General features: G+C 49.2%; 1 protein-coding gene and 1 non-coding gene across 5 annotated transcripts in view; one reads left to right on the top strand and one right to left on the bottom strand.

Moving 5' to 3' along the window:
* Positions 1 to 7,643: 7,643 nt before the first annotated feature.
* Positions 7,644 to 7,715, bottom strand: TRNAQ-CUG (transfer RNA glutamine (anticodon CUG)). The gene has a single exon. It is a non-coding gene; the product is annotated as a tRNA-Gln (tRNA).
* A 104-nt stretch (positions 7,716 to 7,819) lies between these two features.
* Eip74EF (Ecdysone-induced protein E74) overlaps positions 7,820 to 16,753 on the top strand; it is a 293,260-nt gene continuing 284,326 nt past the window's right edge. For all 4 annotated transcript variants that reach the window (XM_075688765.1, XM_075688768.1, XM_075688762.1 and 1 more), the window contains exon 1: positions 7,820 to 8,278. The gene's annotated coding sequence lies outside the window, so the exon portion shown is untranslated. The remainder of the gene's footprint in view (positions 8,279 to 16,753) is intronic.

Raw genomic sequence — 16,753 nt, 5'->3', positions numbered from 1 at the left:
GGGAAACACCTTGAGGTCCCTCAGCACGGCTCTTCTCAGTGTTGTCGCCGACACGTTCAGTTCCAAGGCCTTCTCCGTGGCTAGCATTGGGTTCCCTTAATTCCTCACAACTTTATTAAGGTGAGAAGTGGCCACTGAGAGAGGACGACCACTGCGGGTTACGTTGAGAGCCCATGGACAACCTTGCGCGGAAATTATAAAATTTTGGCAACTTCGGAAGGAGAGGCTGTCTGGCCTCGCGCTCAGTGACCAGACTGTGGGCCGACGAGATCCAGGGCGTGCCCATTTTGCGCAATGTAAAACAAACCAACTTGAGACGCGGCCTAAATACAGAAGAAAGATTGAAGAAATCTTTCACGAAACGATGTGGATAAATGTTAAAACTTAGAGGCACAATTAATTGATCAACGTGTGTGACAGTTATAACGGCGCACCATGCGTATATACATATGCGGACACGCCTTCAGCACTTACGGGAAGGGCGTCAATACCGCAATTTTAACATTCCTCCCAATTTAAGTAACTTGGAAGCTAACGAATTAATCGCATTTAATTAAGCAGTCAATCGCGGTGGTTATCGCACGATTAATTCAGCCGGCACCTAGCAATATGTCGTTTGGAAAGTTATAGTCTTATCTCTGTGGCAATTGCGTCTATGAATTACCTATGAATTTACTGTACGGCGTTCAGTTTTTGAGCGCGAGTTCAATCGGACAGCCGATTTTACACGCCCTCAGCACGCGACGGAAATAGTCCCGAGTTCCAGCTTAATTTGATGATTCGTTTAAATAAGGGCACGTTCTTTACACTTTTCGCTTGCCGAAATTCTGACCTCCCTCGGGGCTTAGCTGGCAGGTCATATGCGACGCCAGTCAAGTTCTTAAGACGCGTATTACAAGTGTGCGCGATGAACAAAAAAAAAAAAGAAAAAGAAAGAGGGTGCCCCGTGACCTCTGCAACACCAGTAAGAACTAACATTGCCGCAGGGCTCATAACGAAAATAAATGATGCTTTTAGAAGTTGTGAGTTGCTGGCGACGGCAGCCTTGACTGCAGTTTTTTTCTCGCTCATTTTACCCTGAGCCGGAAGTCTTTTTGTCGTCGTGGACTTTCAATCACCTGAACAAGGCCACTGTTATTTGCGAGACGTCTTGTTTTCCCTGTTCTCTATATATCGATGCCTTGGTAAGCCAGATGGCTGTTTCGAGTACGGCGCTGTATGTTAAAAGAAAATGTGATTGAATGACAGCCACGCAGTGATGAGTTAGGAACTGAGTTTGTCGAACCGTGTAGAACAATGGAACAAGGTACTTGGGTGCGCCTATTTATATATAACACGGGGCTTCAATCATACATCCGGCTCGCCTACACTTCTCAGACCTTCAGTGCGCTAAGAGCTCAGAACCGACCGGGCTATCTGCACCATCATGTGACGTCATGCTCGAATTCTTCAGCAGTGTGAATAAAGAAAGAATCTCGTCATCAGTTGGACGTTGGAATTAGTAATTCCACAGCTGTGATGCGGGCACTCTATACCACTATATATATATATTGAGAAGCGTTCGGTGCCGAAATTCGCTGCGCGTCTCTCATTGTATTCTGGCGCCTTTCTACATGAAGCTTTACCTTTGACGAGGTCAAGCACGTCGTGTCTTGTTATTCAACATGTCTTAGCGCTGAATAAACTTTCCGCTTTCTCTGCAATGTCCACCATGGTGGCTGATTGACACGTTGGTCACTAAAATCTGCAGGGCGTCGCGTCTCACGTCGTAACGCGCCATTTTGCCTCGCCATATATATAACGTTAGGACGCGTTGAATTACAGGACACGACGTGCTTGACCTTGTCAAAAGTAAAGCCTAGACCACTAACTTCCATTGCCCGCCTGCTGTTTGTAGCGATAAATTCGGCGAGACATACAAGGATAGCAGGAAAGCTTTTCATTGCCGCTGTGCAAGCCGCTATCCGGCAGGTCTATCGTGTATCGCTGAGACGCTGCAGCTCTATCACTGCCAAAGACAACCTCTTCTGCACATCTACGTACAGAGAGTGAATTGCAGATCCACTCAGGAAAACATAGAGGCGTTCTAAAACAGAGAAAAAATCCCTCGCCGGTTTTATCACCTTACACACATCCACGATGAGTAGATTCAGGCGGTGGTTCATGCGGTGGGGGGACGTACACAGCCTGCGGCACTTCCGGCCTGAACAGCGCTTGGACGCCCCTCGATGTACCGCTCATGACCAGTGGCGTAGCTAGGTCGTCTGGCACCCGGGGCCCATAGGTCTTCTGTCACCCCCCCTCCCCGGGTATAGCCGGCGGAAAGAGGGGTGTCTTTAGACGTATATGACACCCACCCCACCCCCCCCACCGGCCCCCTCTGTTGCTACGCCACTGCTCATGACACTCGCGCCATCGTATGTTTGAGCAATACACAGCTGCGTATCTATGCAGCAGCGATTCAACGTTTCCCTTACGTAGCCCAGGAGCGACCTCGCATCCAAGTGCTCAGCGTTGCGGAATCCGAGAAACCGCTCAAAAACAGCCTCACTTGCTTAGTACCTTACTACAACTGATCATCGTTCCGTCTTGCTTAGGCCCTTGGTTTCATCGACAATAAGCGCAAAGTAATTGGAGCTTTTCATCTCTTCTTTTATACTTGTTAATGTGATGTGGCTGAGAATTTCGAGGATCTGGTCTTGTGTCGAATGATGAACGTACTTCGCGTTCGCTGCTCCACCATTCAGTTTCTTTCTGACAATATCATCATATTTGCCAAACAAGTTGAAGAGCTGAACGAAGTTTCCCTCGTTTTCGCTTGTGGCACTTTCACCGCGGTCCCTCTGAGCGATTCCCTGAACGGCAGTGAATCGCAAAATATCTGCGACTCTTGCTATATGGAGGCAATTTTCCCCCACCTCCCGTCGCTGAGATGTGTTGCAACTTACTTGCTCTGTCCTCTCAACTTCATCTGCGTGTAGGAAACCCACGATGTCTGGCAAGACTTATGCGCGAGTGAGTTTTCTTACTTTTCTGAAACCAGCATCCTTTGCCAGGGCTTTTTTCCAGTTTCTGTATCCACCGTTGACAAATGAAGATTTCTCATTGGCACCAGAAGAAAACATTCTGCAAGAGTAACAGAAACATGCGTCAGCCTGCGCGCTGTACTCCAACCACGGAAATAGGCGGTACCAGACCGAGTGGAAGCTTATGCTCAAATTTGCTGTACTTCTTAGGTGGAAATGGGTTGAGTATTGGCTGTGTGAGTGACTCCGTTTTAAATTTCGAAATCTCCAACTGGCCTGCATGTTCGCCATCCACATCCGAGGCGGTGAATTCGGTCGCGGAATCAGGTTCATCCGTCGCTGCACACGATGCGCAAAGCTCGTCGCACTCACTGTCCGTTTGCAGCGACGAGGACGGACAAGCGTCGTCGGAAGCGATGCTGTTCACAGCCTCTTCAAGCGGAGTCAAAACGGAGCGACGAGAAGGATTTCCTTGTTCATGGAGCGTCTCCAAATCTCCCACTGTTGAAGCAGAAATCACGGTGTGGACGCATTGTCGCTTGACCCACTTGCTTGCATTCGAAAAAAAAAAAAAAAAAGTCGGCAATGGACCTTTTCTGCGACATCCTGAGGGAACCCAAAGGTCCTGTGGCTTTGACCACACGTTGGAGCCTCTTCCGGTGGCGAGATGGGCTGGCGTTTCCTCCCGCGATACGAGCACTGCTTGCGAGCGAGCAAACGAACTGGCCTCCCTTGGATCAGTTTTTCGGCGCTCTTTGGGGAGGCGGGCAAGGGGGAGGGCTGGCGGAAATTGGGGGGGGGGGCGGCACCCCCCCTCTGGCGCCGCCCCTCGTTCTCCCACCCCTCCTTTTTTCCTCATTTAGATCCCTTAGTGGTGTCTAACGTGGCTTAAACTGCTTACCCAAGGAGATTACTACCTAAATCTTCTGGAGTGGCAGTGCCTACAGTGGCCTACAGCAGCGAGTGAAGCCGCGGCGACCGTATTGGAAGAAGCAGAGGGCGGACCCAGCATAGGCAGCCTCAGAATATACCTGCGGCACTCGATAGCCTTCGCAGTTCCACGATGAAAAATGGAGAAGGAACCTCTTTAAAGGGACACTAAAGCGAAACAATAAATCAGTTTAGACTAATAAAGCATTGTTTGAGAACCTTGCAGGCAGTCATTAAAAAAGATAGTTTGATTATTAGATGAGAAAATGAAGGTCCAAATATCAGTATTTGAATTTCGCGCCGAAAGCCCAGCACCGGTACGTCATCGTGACGTCAGGGATTCCAAAGTATGTCTTCGCATTCAGGCCGCGTTGGCTGAATAAAGGTTCCCGAAACTTACCATGTTTAATATTTAGTTCCTTTAGAACACAATGTATTCAATCTGTACCGCTATATATAATTAGTAGGCCCTAGAAGATGCCATCAAAATCCAAGACGTCACAGCCCCCAGGTGCGGGAGCTTAAGTAGGCGTCGCCACCCGTATTTCGCTCTTGCGCTTTTTCTGGCTTACCAAACGTCTTATCGTTGTAAGAGGGGTGTTTTTGGTGTTGTAGAACGGTAATTAACTGATGCAGAAGAAATCATTTTTCACTTTAGTGTCCCTTTCAGATGTGTCAGTTGACAATTGTGTATCGTCGTTGTCGAAAATAAGTTCCTGCGTCCATATACGAGAAAAGCTACCAGACATGCAGGGCGTTATTGTTAGAACAGAACAACTATTGTTATTGTAACAGTAACGCTAGACAGCCGTAGCAACAGTAGAAAACACTTCCAGTTAACACCTAAATATTTCTAAATGCATATAGGTCCACTACAAGCTCAGTTAGAAGCTCACGTCAGGTGCCCATTAAATTTTAGATATTGCAAGTCTTGAAAGCAGTGTTCACGCTTTTTCTTCACAATTGTTTCGCTTAGTTTTCTTAGTGATGTGGTGTATCCGAAACCTTAGATATAGCATAGCAGTCTGCAATCTTCTCTCTTTTTTTTTTTTTTTTTTGTATTAGCGATTGAGCACAAGCTCCCTTGTGTTCACGTTACACTACAACATAATTTCTTGCTGGGCGAGTTTATTGGTATATACGTGTCAACGAGCAGGAAACCAGCGTAACATGCAGACGCGCCGTAGACAAAGGAACAAGTGCGCATGACTAGCGCTGAACTTACGACTGTGTTTTAGAACACAACGAACCCGATGCAAGCCAGTGGCGAAGTCCCAACCTCTCCTTCTAACATGGAGCCCGCGCATTGACTACATGAAAACCGCGCGCAATGACGTGCCAACGGGTAATTAAAGCTTAAATTTAATATTGGCGTGAGGTATACACACGAGCGCCTACCCAACCGTTCCCAACTGAAGCAAAGGTTTTGCTACAGCGGCTACGGTATTTTGGGGCTTCTTGCCCACGATAGAAGAATACCGTGTTCTTGCCTCTAGAAGGATGGTGGTGACCGGCTTCACTTTTTGGAGAATCACCTCCATTCCAGAAGTTTAAGTATAAAAAAATGTTACCTGCTCAAGACTCATCTGTCTAGTGACGAAAATGAAGAGCGGCTGAGCGAGCGTCATGACTCTGAAGACTTCAAAAGGATGCAAACGCTATAAAAAAAAAGAAGAAGAAGAAGAAAGAAAGAAATTCAAGGGCAAATGCATATACGAACGATAAATCGTAGAAGTACTTCCATCAAACTGTTTAGGGAGATAAAACACTTTTTTGGACGGTGTATTTATGCAAGAGACGCAATGCTGACCAATATGGAACAGGCTGTGTTAATTGTTTTTCGTCGTTTTCAGAGCGGTGGTCGTTGTCGTTCTCCTTCAAAGGGTACTGACACGACATTTCCGACTTCTTTTTTTTTTATCTTTATATGAAGGTCCGAAACCCCTGAACTATTAAACAATTAATAGTATGCGCCACAAATAGTTCACTATTACACTTGGTTCTACGAACCAGTTCCGGTATCGTTTCACAGGAGGCTCCAGGGAACTTACTCGCTCCGTTCCTGTGGTTACTGCAGCGCAGTAGAAATGCAAGCAACAGCCTAGCTTTATTATTATTATTATTATTATTATTATTATTATTATTATTATTATTATTATTATTATTATTATTAACACCATAACTATACCTAGCCTAGCTATTCATGTCAGCGAATTATTTTGATAAAGGCTGGCTATTAAGTGCGAGAAGCCTACGTGGTGCAGTTTCTGCAACATCAAAAATATGTACCAGCATATTCCTTTCATTTCACCGTCACAATATTGTATTGGAAAAGCCAACCCCAAACCTTCTGCGACACTGTTTTAGAGTGGGCTTTTCCACCTACCTTATTTGTCAAGTTGCGCAGCAAACAAGGCGATAGGTTGATGCATCTGAGAGCCCTGTGAGCATAATGAATGAGTTCGTGTTGCAAATATTTGCGCGTCGCTTCCACTTTTCAAGCCTTGTGTGTAGTTGCTGGGATATGCCCCAGTCGGGTTTCGCAACCCTTCGTTATATGTTATGCGCTATCTTATACGCGCAAAAATACGACACATTACTGTATGTCAAAGAAAAGCTTTTGTTCAGATGTCGTTATTGTAAAACTAAAATTTTGTACCACTACTGCTACTGCTCCTACTACTGCTGCTGCTGCTACTTCCACCACTACTGCACTACTACTGCAGCTACGTTATTACTACCAACTACCAACAATACGACCGCCTCAACCACCGAAGTTATCCTTTATCATGTTACGTACATGCGCGCTGTGCAGCAACTGAACTATGTTTGGTTCGCGTTAGCAGTAGAAATTTATCGAATGGCAATCTTCACTGCGTTGACCTTAGGACCGTTAATCTCAGTGTTAATCTCGGAGGCCATGCCATAAGACATAGAGTAAGGCTGTATGATAACAGATGGCGCCTTTCTCGCAAGCAGCTGCTGCTGCTGCTGCTGCGGTAATTTGTATTCTTTTTTTGCCTTGCGGGGTTGTCGTGTAGCTGAAAGGATTTCCTCGTTTTAACGCGTCACCCTAGCGTAACTACGTTGCTCAACCGCGCGGGCTGGGCGCAAGGACAACCTTGGTCATATGCAAACGCTCTTTTGCTTTCTTTTTTTTCTTATCACTAGGCTAAATATAAATCGTGATAGAAAGCGTGGCAAGTGACGGACATAATCGAAGTTCGCCCACTAAGTGCAGTGAAATGGCAGTGAATGAATGTGAGAGAGTTTAACAGCAGTCGGGCGTGGATTTAACTAATGCAACAGTAGTCATGGTTAGGAATTAGGAATAAGCAGCACGAAGACAATTGAAAGCCATTTGCTCGATTGGCAAGTGCGAACCGATTCAGTCGATTATCACACGTGAACAAACTTTTTTTCCATGCAAATACAGTCTAATTATCTGCAAGAGACCTGTGAATTCCAAAAGTTCGGCCACTCCATGTTATAATGACGATTACCCAAAATATTTTGCTCTTTTATCCCTTTGCGTGCCGGTCTGCAAAGTTTGCGTTCGGTCAAAGCTCCGGGAACGCTAAAATATGTGACCAGCTGTGCAGAAACGGAGCGTGTACTGCATAAATTGTACTGCAATGACACTTCGCAATAAAAAAAAAAAGTGTTGAAAAAAAAAAAAAAAAGATAAGGTCCCACCGAGATTTGAACTCGGATCGCTGGATTCAGAGTCCAGAGTGCTAACCATTACACCATGGGACCCCGCTTGCCATGGCCTAAATGTACGCTTTATGAATATTATGTAAAACATTTCAAAAAAGGCCAAAACAGTACAACATTTCATTGACATTTTCTTTGTGCTCTTTTAGAATGTCTCTGGCGACCTCGCAAACAAATGCGTGACGAAATGAGAGCGTTTGGAAGGCGACGTGCCTGAACGCAGAGCGGACGCGAAGGAAGTAGCAGACGACAAGGATGTGACGTCACGCGGTCTTGACGCCACCTGTAGTCGCTGGAATGAAGCCGCCTCCATGTGCCTATGTCCGCTCACAGTGTGCGCGGAGTGAAGTGTGTGGGGTTGGCCGCGGGACCGTGTTTTCGCCAGTGCCCGAGCAGAGACGTCGTCCTCTGTGCCCTGGATTTTAAACCCTGGGATACAGAATACACCTGCTGTTGTCAACCGTTTAGTGACCGTGGATGCAGTGGCAGCTACGCCGGATTAAACACTCGCCCGGGACCAGCGCCGGAGTTGGGGCCGTTCGTTCAGAGTGCAGTGACTTCGTGTCAATGACCTTGGATTGAGCACTGTCTCCGTACTGCAAAATGTGAGTGTTTGCATGCACCATAAGCAATGATATTGACAACAAACGTGTTTTGAAGCAGGTTCTAAGTTACGTTTTCGTGTTTCGGTGGCATTTTAGTGACTTGACGCGAACTTGATGGTCGAGGACGTTCTCGGGGCCGTTGACACGACGGGAGCGCTGGCCGATCGGCCATTGCGACGGAACGTAGTGCGCGCTGTCCCGCTGTGGGTCCTATGGTTTTCTGTCGCTCCCTTTTTGGCAGTATGTACAGAGAATAATTTCCTTTCGCGATCCTCTCTGAAAGTGTAAATCTTTTAATATAACACTTCATTTCGCGTATTCTCCGTGACGATGCAACGTGTGCCGGAGAGGTCGATGACGCCTCCAAGCCTCTCCTAGTTTCCACGTTCTCGCGTGTGCACTTTCGTGAAAAAAGAACGAAAAAAAGGGGGAGGAGGGATAAAAAAAATTAGCTTGTTATAAAGTTGGATCTTATACTTCTACTGGACGTGTCCCTTCAAAACATTGAAGCTTTTCTTCCAGAAAGATAAGAAATTGAAAAACTAAACTTGATGAAAATGCAGCTGGGAAGCTATTCGTACATTCGAAGGCTCACTCCAAGCTTGGTGTTACATTATTTTAAGTTAATCTGGAGTTTGTTTACCTTGTTGAAGCATTTGTTTAATGCAAAGTTAATAAACATTAACCGTATCCTGGCATATGAAAGCTGTCCCTTTAACAGAAAACGAAAGAAAAAAAAAAGGGGGGGGGGAGAATAGTGTGCTGTGCGTCAGGGGAATGACATAATGTGGCTGTTTAGCCTTGGCACTACGAGTTATAAGCGTTAGAATGTTCTTTAGAATATGTTTATAGTGTATCCGCGTCTCTTACGGTGCAGGGGTGGTGGCAGGGGCAGAAATGCACATATATTTTCAAGACGGCCGCAGCCTCCTCCTCCGCGACAGCCGACGCTCTGAAGAACTCGGCTAAATACTTGTGGCTCGTTGAAGCTACCGTTCGCCCGAGGCTCGGCTCACAACTCGAAGGCATACATCAACCTGTTGTCAGGCATTAACAGCGCGCATCGCTCGTAGCCTCTCTCCCGAAAGATCCTCCAGCGGCGGCGGCGAGCGCCGAAGTTTTTTGAGAAGAGCCGCTCGTATCGGCGCTGGCTTCGGGTCCCGCGTCGGAATCCATAGGCGCGCTGCTGCTCTCTCCGCTGCTGCTGCGCTCTTGGCGGCTGTGTGGCGCGCGCGGCGATGTCGTTGACCCCGGTGAGGCAGTCGGCCGCATTTCGGGCCGCGCGCGCGTAGAGAATGGCGCATCCCGTGGTGCGGTGCGGCGTCTCTCACTGGGATCTCGGGCCTGCTGATGCAGACACGGCCGTGCTCCCGTTCTGGTCATTCTCCCGCGGAAGGCAGCGTGACTTTGCCCATTTGACTGATATGAGAAGACACTATGTCTTCTGCGCGGCGCAGCTGGTTGCGGGGTCAAGCAGAGAGAGTCGCCGCACACCGGCTTTTTTGATGAAGCAATCGTTACCTAGGCGGGCGTTCACCGTTACCGGCATTTCACAGACGCTTGATTGGATAGCGCGGTGCGAGACGCTCGGGGTTTCTCGTCGGGGCATCGCGAATACGATGGCATTTGGCGGGGCGCAGGGTGCACATTGAAGTTCATTGCTTACGTACAGCTGTGGGCCGGGCGCTCTTCGCACTGTTCGTGGTTGCTATGGAACGCGTAGCATCCCACCTTTTATTAGTGCTGGCAGGAAAGAACGCTAGCTGCAACCGAGATTTACGACCGGTCGCTTACCCGACACCCGGGTGCTGCGTTCTCGGAAAGCACGCAGATGTCAGCGCTTGGTATTTCATAGCATATGGCTTCGCCCTTGAACGGGGACCGAAGACAATGCCATAGTCAGGTGAGGCATGATCTCTTCTTCTTGATATCCCCCCCCCCCCATTTAAGAACCACTGTTTAACTTGCGATTGAACTTCTTTTTGTATTCTTTAAATTAGAAAGGCAGCTGTTGTGTAAACGATACTGGCTCGCCCGATTGTTTGAAGGAGCCGGGTTACACGAGACGAGAGATGTTTAACTGCGGCTGCGAGGACGCCGGTGGTTTGCATAAGCCTGCTGGATGAACTTCTGCGCGAGGGAGCGCTGCGCAATTTCGTAGCCAGTAACTCGAGCGGTCGGTTTCGTACTGGGCGATTCCGCGGGACAGCCGGCCATCTAGTTGACCCTTGCGAGGCCCATCTTCACCAGTGGCGTAGAGACCAGAAAGTAAAAGAATAACAACAAAGAAACCGAAACGATAGGGTGCAAGGGGTGAGGGGCGCCGCCTTGGGCTTCGCGCGGCGGACGCGGCGGCCGGCGACTCCGTCGTCGCTGGGTCGACTGAGTTCACTCACCCCGGTGCTCGCGGGCGCCGTTCGCGGCCGCTGCACGCCAGCCGAGCGCGCCAACGACGTCGCCGTGACACGCAGCGCTGGGTGCCGGGGGGCGCCATCGTGTCATGACGGGCCATGTTGAGCGCCTGCCCCGCCGGGCTCCGCGGCGCGGTGGCCGTACCGTTTTGATGCCGACCGGGTCGCGGGTTCGACTCCCGACCGTCGCATTCCGACAGATCCGTATTGCTAGGACCGTGTCAGGAGGCCAGTGACCTCGGAAGATATTAAAAAAAGAACGTGCGCGCGGAGTGCTGGGATTTTGACCCCGCGTGCGGGGTAGGGAGAGAGGATCCAAATTTGCATAGGGAAGGCCATAGCCGGCCCCAACGTCTATGCTGGATATAAGTGTTCCACGATATGCTCAACCAGGAAGCCATTTGGTACATATTTAGCTGTAACGTAGGAAGTTGGACGTCACGAGCAATTGGTGCTGGTTAACAAACTGGTGATCCCTCTCGTATTGTTCGTGAGGATACATTAAGAAAGCCAAGGTAATTAATCCGGTCACCTCCACTACAGCATCCCAGCTATGGCTTTGCCTGGCCACACGTTGCGTTGGTCAAAAAGAAAGAAAAACGAACCCGTGACCTCGCGAACTCGTGCGTGTAGCGTCTGAACCGCTGCTGAGACCTAAATTCGTGTTCGAGTCTCTCCTAGCGGCACCACCTGCAGTCATGGAATGAAAAGCGTGTTTATTCCGAAACTTTAGACTTGGAAGCGTGCAAGAAGGGAGGGCGGTTTGGGGCTGATGTCTTAGAGCTCCTGCACTGCTGGTAAAGCAAGGTGGGCTGGTAGAAGTCGCCATGAAGACTTTGCAGCCCTTGGTACCAGGCCCTTTACCTAATTATGATTTACGTGCGTTCGCCGAAATTCAACCGCACGACCGCGCTCCATGCAGTTGTCAACGTCAAACGCAAAGCGACCCTGGCAGTTCTGCGCACCGCACACGTAAGTGAGCTTTAGAAATAGCGTAGCCAAGCGGCTAGCGTAAGGCATTCTTTAGGAACACTATTTTAATTCCTTTAGCTAGGGGTGAAAAAAAAAAAAGAGGTCTTATATACCATCGGAGAAAACGCGAGACCGAATTTCCCTTCTTTCAGTTAGGCGCCGAAACCTCAGCTCTGTTGCGTCGGTGTGACACCGCGGATTTCAAACCACATTCTCCTGTTTTGGCCGTTATCGCGCAAAACAAGAGTTGTCGGAGCTCTGTAGGTGGAGTCTTTGTTTCCTTTAGAACGCAGTGGGCATTCCTTCTTTACGGGTAAACAACTAACTAGACCCGAATGGAGGCTGCCAAAATCGATGATGTCATGACGAGCCGATGCGGGAACTTTGGGGCGACATCGCCAGCCGTCTTTCGGTTCCTGCCTCTTATCTGGCTATTGTTTGTGGCCTCTTTGTTACAACAGAAGCGTAATTTCCCTGGCACAGCTGTAAGCACTATACACTCTCGGGAATGCAACGCAGCCTGAGCGCCTTTCGTCGTGCGGGATTGGTATACATCCAGAGAGAGAAAGAGAGAAAGCAAGGACATCCAGGACAGTAAGTAATCCGATGACGTCGGCTTGCAGCAGTTTCAACAGACAGCGCGCGCCCTTCGGACGGCTCCGCGGGTGGCTCTGAATCTTATCTCTGAATGAGATCGCGCCTGCGTTATCGGCGGGCTGACGAGCTCCTGCCGAGCCGTGGCGACCTGCCTGACTGACTGTCTTGGTGAACGAGGGGCATGCGTTCTGTGTGGAATAAAGCGCCATAGTTGTGTTTATCACGGCTGTAGGATACTGATCCCCTTCAAACCGTGTGGGATCTGGTACAGTAGCAACAGTATCAGTGGTGGTGGTGCTAGCTTGGGGCAGATCCAGAGCAACCTCAAGGGGGCTATCTCATTTAAACATACGACACCGAGACTGCTCGGAAGGAAAAAGGGGAGGGGGGAATGTACTCAATTTTGTCAGCGCTGAAGTACCGGCATGTCTCGGGGGGAGGGGGGGGTTCCTCGAGGCACTCCTCACCTTTTTTTCCCTTTATTTTCTTTGCATCCCCCCAGTGATAGTAGTGTTAGCAGTCATATTATTGTTTGTGGTGGTAGTAGTACCTGTAATTACGAGTAGTAGTAGTTGTAGTATATTCCCGTATGTCCGTAGTTGGCACGTACCGCTTTGGAGGATTGTGATACTTTGTGCTTTACCTTGATTTCCTCCCTTAATTTTGCCCTCCTCCGCCTTCTCCTCTCCCAGTGGATGGGCACGGTGTACCTTTCAGAAGCCGTGCTCCCTAAAGGGTCGCAAAAAATAGCGCCTCTTTCTCTCCATAATCACTCTTTTTCAAGAGACACTTGCTAGCCTGCTTTATTTTCTTCTCTTTTGTGTGGCGTTTATAGGTTCCCACGCAAATACTACTAATAATAGTAATATTGGACTATGGACATTATTTGAACGAACGCTTCCTTCAGAGCCTACGTATTCACAGCTTAATATTATCGATGACGATCGACTTATTTGCTGAGACTATTGCGAAAGAAAAGCATTGTGGATTCATCCCAGTTCCCTTTCCATCTATGTATTACTTTATGTGGAGTAAAACTTTTAAAGGGGATCGATAAAATTTCGTATAGGTGCTAAAGTTGAAGTGTGGTTGAGTTTGCATGTGGCATACTTGCTGCTGGAAATCGCGTTTGCGCTGCCTAGCCCTCTCTGTGTGTTACTCTTTTGTGTGGCATTATCAAATGTGCTTTCCACTAGCAGATGTTCGGAAAAGTGCTCTGACACTCGGAACACCACTTTTGACTCCCACGACGAGGAGTTGGTGGCGAGGGCGAGAGTTTAGCGAACTCATTCTACTCCCAGCCCCTTGTTATACTCTACGGACGCTATACAACGATGGCGCATGTATTCCCACGAATCCTTTTAAGGACAGCGAGAATTAATTTGCTGGAGCTGCCAGAGCCGGCATTGATCTAGCCTTTCAAGCGTCTTCAGTAGTAAATACCAACGACTCTGTTCCCTTTCTCACCGTTCGTGGAAACAGCTAGCATTCCGAAAAACGTAGGGGCCCTGTTCCCGCATGCTAAGGGTTGAGGCCCGTGTTCCCCGGAGGACATGTAGATACAGCACCTCCGCCCCACTTCCCGTACCCGCGCACCTCCATTTCGCTCGCAAACACACACACTCGCGCGCGCCTAATAATTAAACATTGTCTATGTTTCTGCGTTGTCTATGTGCACATTCAGAAAGTGCAGATTTGCGATAAGAGAGAGAAAGGCTGCTCTATACGGCGCAGTGTGCACTTAAATGTTTACCCGCGTGTCAAAAGGCAGGGCACTTGCTGTGTAGGAATTGTTCGACCTTCGCATCCCGACGTGTGTTGCCCGATGTGTCTGATATTTACGACCGCGCCTGCTTTGACGGTCGCGTCCGCTTAGCGACAGCTGCCTGCCGGAACGGGTAAAAGTTTATTTGCCTTACACGATATAGGGTGGCTACGCTACACGATACTCGGCTCTCTCGCAACCACGCACGTTCTCAATCCTTTCATAGTGCTAGGCATAGCACGACGACGACGACGATGATGGTGATGATGATGTCTGAAGTTTTGTGGCGCAAAGTCCAGTGATGGTCAAAGTGCGCCAATCAGTGGTATAATGTAGTCGATTATGTGGTCAATGACAAATGTATAGATGTAGCGTGGCTGTGTAGAGGCCTGAAAACTGTCTCTCTGAAGTGGGTAAAGTATATACGTGTTAAAATAATTACAATGTCTGGTGAGGTGTCCTATTGACATGAAAGATATGGTTTGAATTGATTGATATACTGAAAAGTGTAACTGTCAGTAGCACTACTGCTTCGTCAAGGCCCTTAAATGCAAGGGCCTCGGGGCGCGTGCTCTACAGAACCCAATTATCACAAAGCCTCTGGTGGAAGGATGTGCTACCAATCACGCGGGCTAATTACATGTACCACAACTTCATTTAGAAGATGTAAAGCAGCCTTGGTTGCAAAAAAATGTTCCGCACCAAGAAACATGGCTGGATGGAGAGGAGTATGCTGTTCGTGAGCTGCAGGAAAGGGCTTTTTTTTTCGCTGGTCTTTCGTTCCCGGCACCCCAGCAAGACAAGCAGAACCTGCAGCGAGAACCTACGCGAGAACCTGCAGCCTTTTTACACCGTGTAAACGTTAGAGGAAAAACAGCATTACAATACCTATGTGCGGTGCCACCACCTTGCACGATTTGTAAAAGTCCTGCAGCAGTTTATTATTATTTTTTTTATTGGCTGGTTTTGCCGCGAGGCATATTTAGTTCAAATGAACAAAAGAGCATCAAATAAACACATGCAGCCCTGTTTGATGCAGGTGCTAGAACAAGGAATTAGCGCATTTGTTGCCCGTTATCCAACGCTCCTCTAGAACGCAGTAGCCTTTAGTTGCTTTAGTTTGGCCTCGGTGAGCATACTGCGCCTAATATCTTGAGCACCAGGGAACACAGTCACAGAAAGGAATGATTGTACGCCGCAGACGCGGGCACTTAGCTAGGACACGCGCGTTCCAGGGTCGTCAGTTTCAAAGCTCCAGGTCCAAGTGTCGGGACCCACCCTAACCCGGAGCCTGCGAAGACAGACTTGGTCCACCCAGGAAAGGTTGCGGGAAGGGAAGTATAGACCGACAGGGGAAGCGCGCGTGCATCCACTCGGGAGAATGGACTTCTGAGCTCGGATGAAAGCTCGAGGGTCAGGAGGGACCGACGCTTTTGGGTTGCCAGATCTTACAACCCACCATGTGGCCCCGGGAGTTGGGGTGGTCGTCCCGAAGCTGCACTATAGCGTCATAAGGAACGCCGTAGATGGAAGGCCGCGGATTCATTTTGAGCAGGTAACCCCTCTCCCCACCCCCCCGCCCCTTCCTCCGTCGAAATGCAGATCGCCACGACCGGGTATCGAACCCGCGGCCTCGTTGCTGGGTCTGGGAGTTCACTTCATGAAAGGCGGAGAGAGAGAGAGAGGTTTCCCAGTGCACTTCCGTGCTTCTTTGACTTAATATCGTGTACCGTGGGACGGCCTAAGCGCACTATTGTGGCGTCACGAATCGTGCGGTGGTAATTCGGGGTCTGTAATGGGATTCCGGCTGGATTTCTGTAGCTGCCGTTCCAGAACGGCGGGACCACCGCGAGAATGACGGTTCCGCTACTGTGGTCGGCCTTGCAGCGTATATATATATACGCGAGCCCGCCCCGCAAAATGATTATTACGCGCGCGCGCGCTCTTTCGAACGGACGCAGGTCGAGCCGAGGGAATCGAAGAAGGGCGCGGCCACGCCTGGTTCGCAACGAGGCAGGCACCGAGTCTCGGGCGTGGCGCGCTCCCACTCGGTGCCCGCAGAAATCGTATTCGATACGGAAACGCACGCTGATCGCCTGCACGAGTCTCGCGTAGCGCTTCCCAGTAGGTTAACAGAGCAGCGCGAAGAGTTCAAAGCGCTTCTGTTCTGACAGGAGTGCTCTCGAGGAGGGCCGACGTCACGGCGTGACGTCATTGAGCTCAGTGCAAGCCCTCGCGAGAGGATGCTTTACCCGGGCAGCTGTGACAACGAACGTTACCGCTTTCGGTGGCGCTGCTGAGGGGGTTCCTGATATTCCTGATCCAGGTTCCTGACCCGGAAGATCAACCACCTGGGAACACCCACTGCTTGTGGCTACTCTGCTGCCGCTGAAAGGCTCGTGCCCTCCACGGAAAATGACCCCCTCTCCCTTTGTTTAACAAACTATTACTTCGTTCGAGTGGTGTCGGTTTTTCTCCGTAGATGGTTTACTCCGCGTCCTTCCACGATAAACACTCCCGAATCGTTCTCGCATATCAGCACTACGGAATAGTCAGCACTGCGTCGATGGCTCGTCACCGCCGCAGAGATGCGTATAGATTCTGGTAGCTTCGGAAGCACTCTTTGTGCACTTGGTGTAGCCGAAATTCTTTATTTAATGGAAGCAGGCGTCGGGCCTTGGGTGTTATTATGGACGCCATCATACTTGCAATCTTGTCATCTCTGGCTGG

The sequence above is a fragment of the Dermacentor variabilis genome, chromosome 4 (genome assembly GCF_050947875.1).
Source record: "Dermacentor variabilis isolate Ectoservices chromosome 4, ASM5094787v1, whole genome shotgun sequence".
NCBI lineage: Eukaryota > Metazoa > Arthropoda > Arachnida > Ixodida > Ixodidae > Dermacentor > Dermacentor variabilis.
Note: the sequence above shows the minus strand (reverse complement) of the source record. Positions and strands in the feature narration are given on the sequence as shown.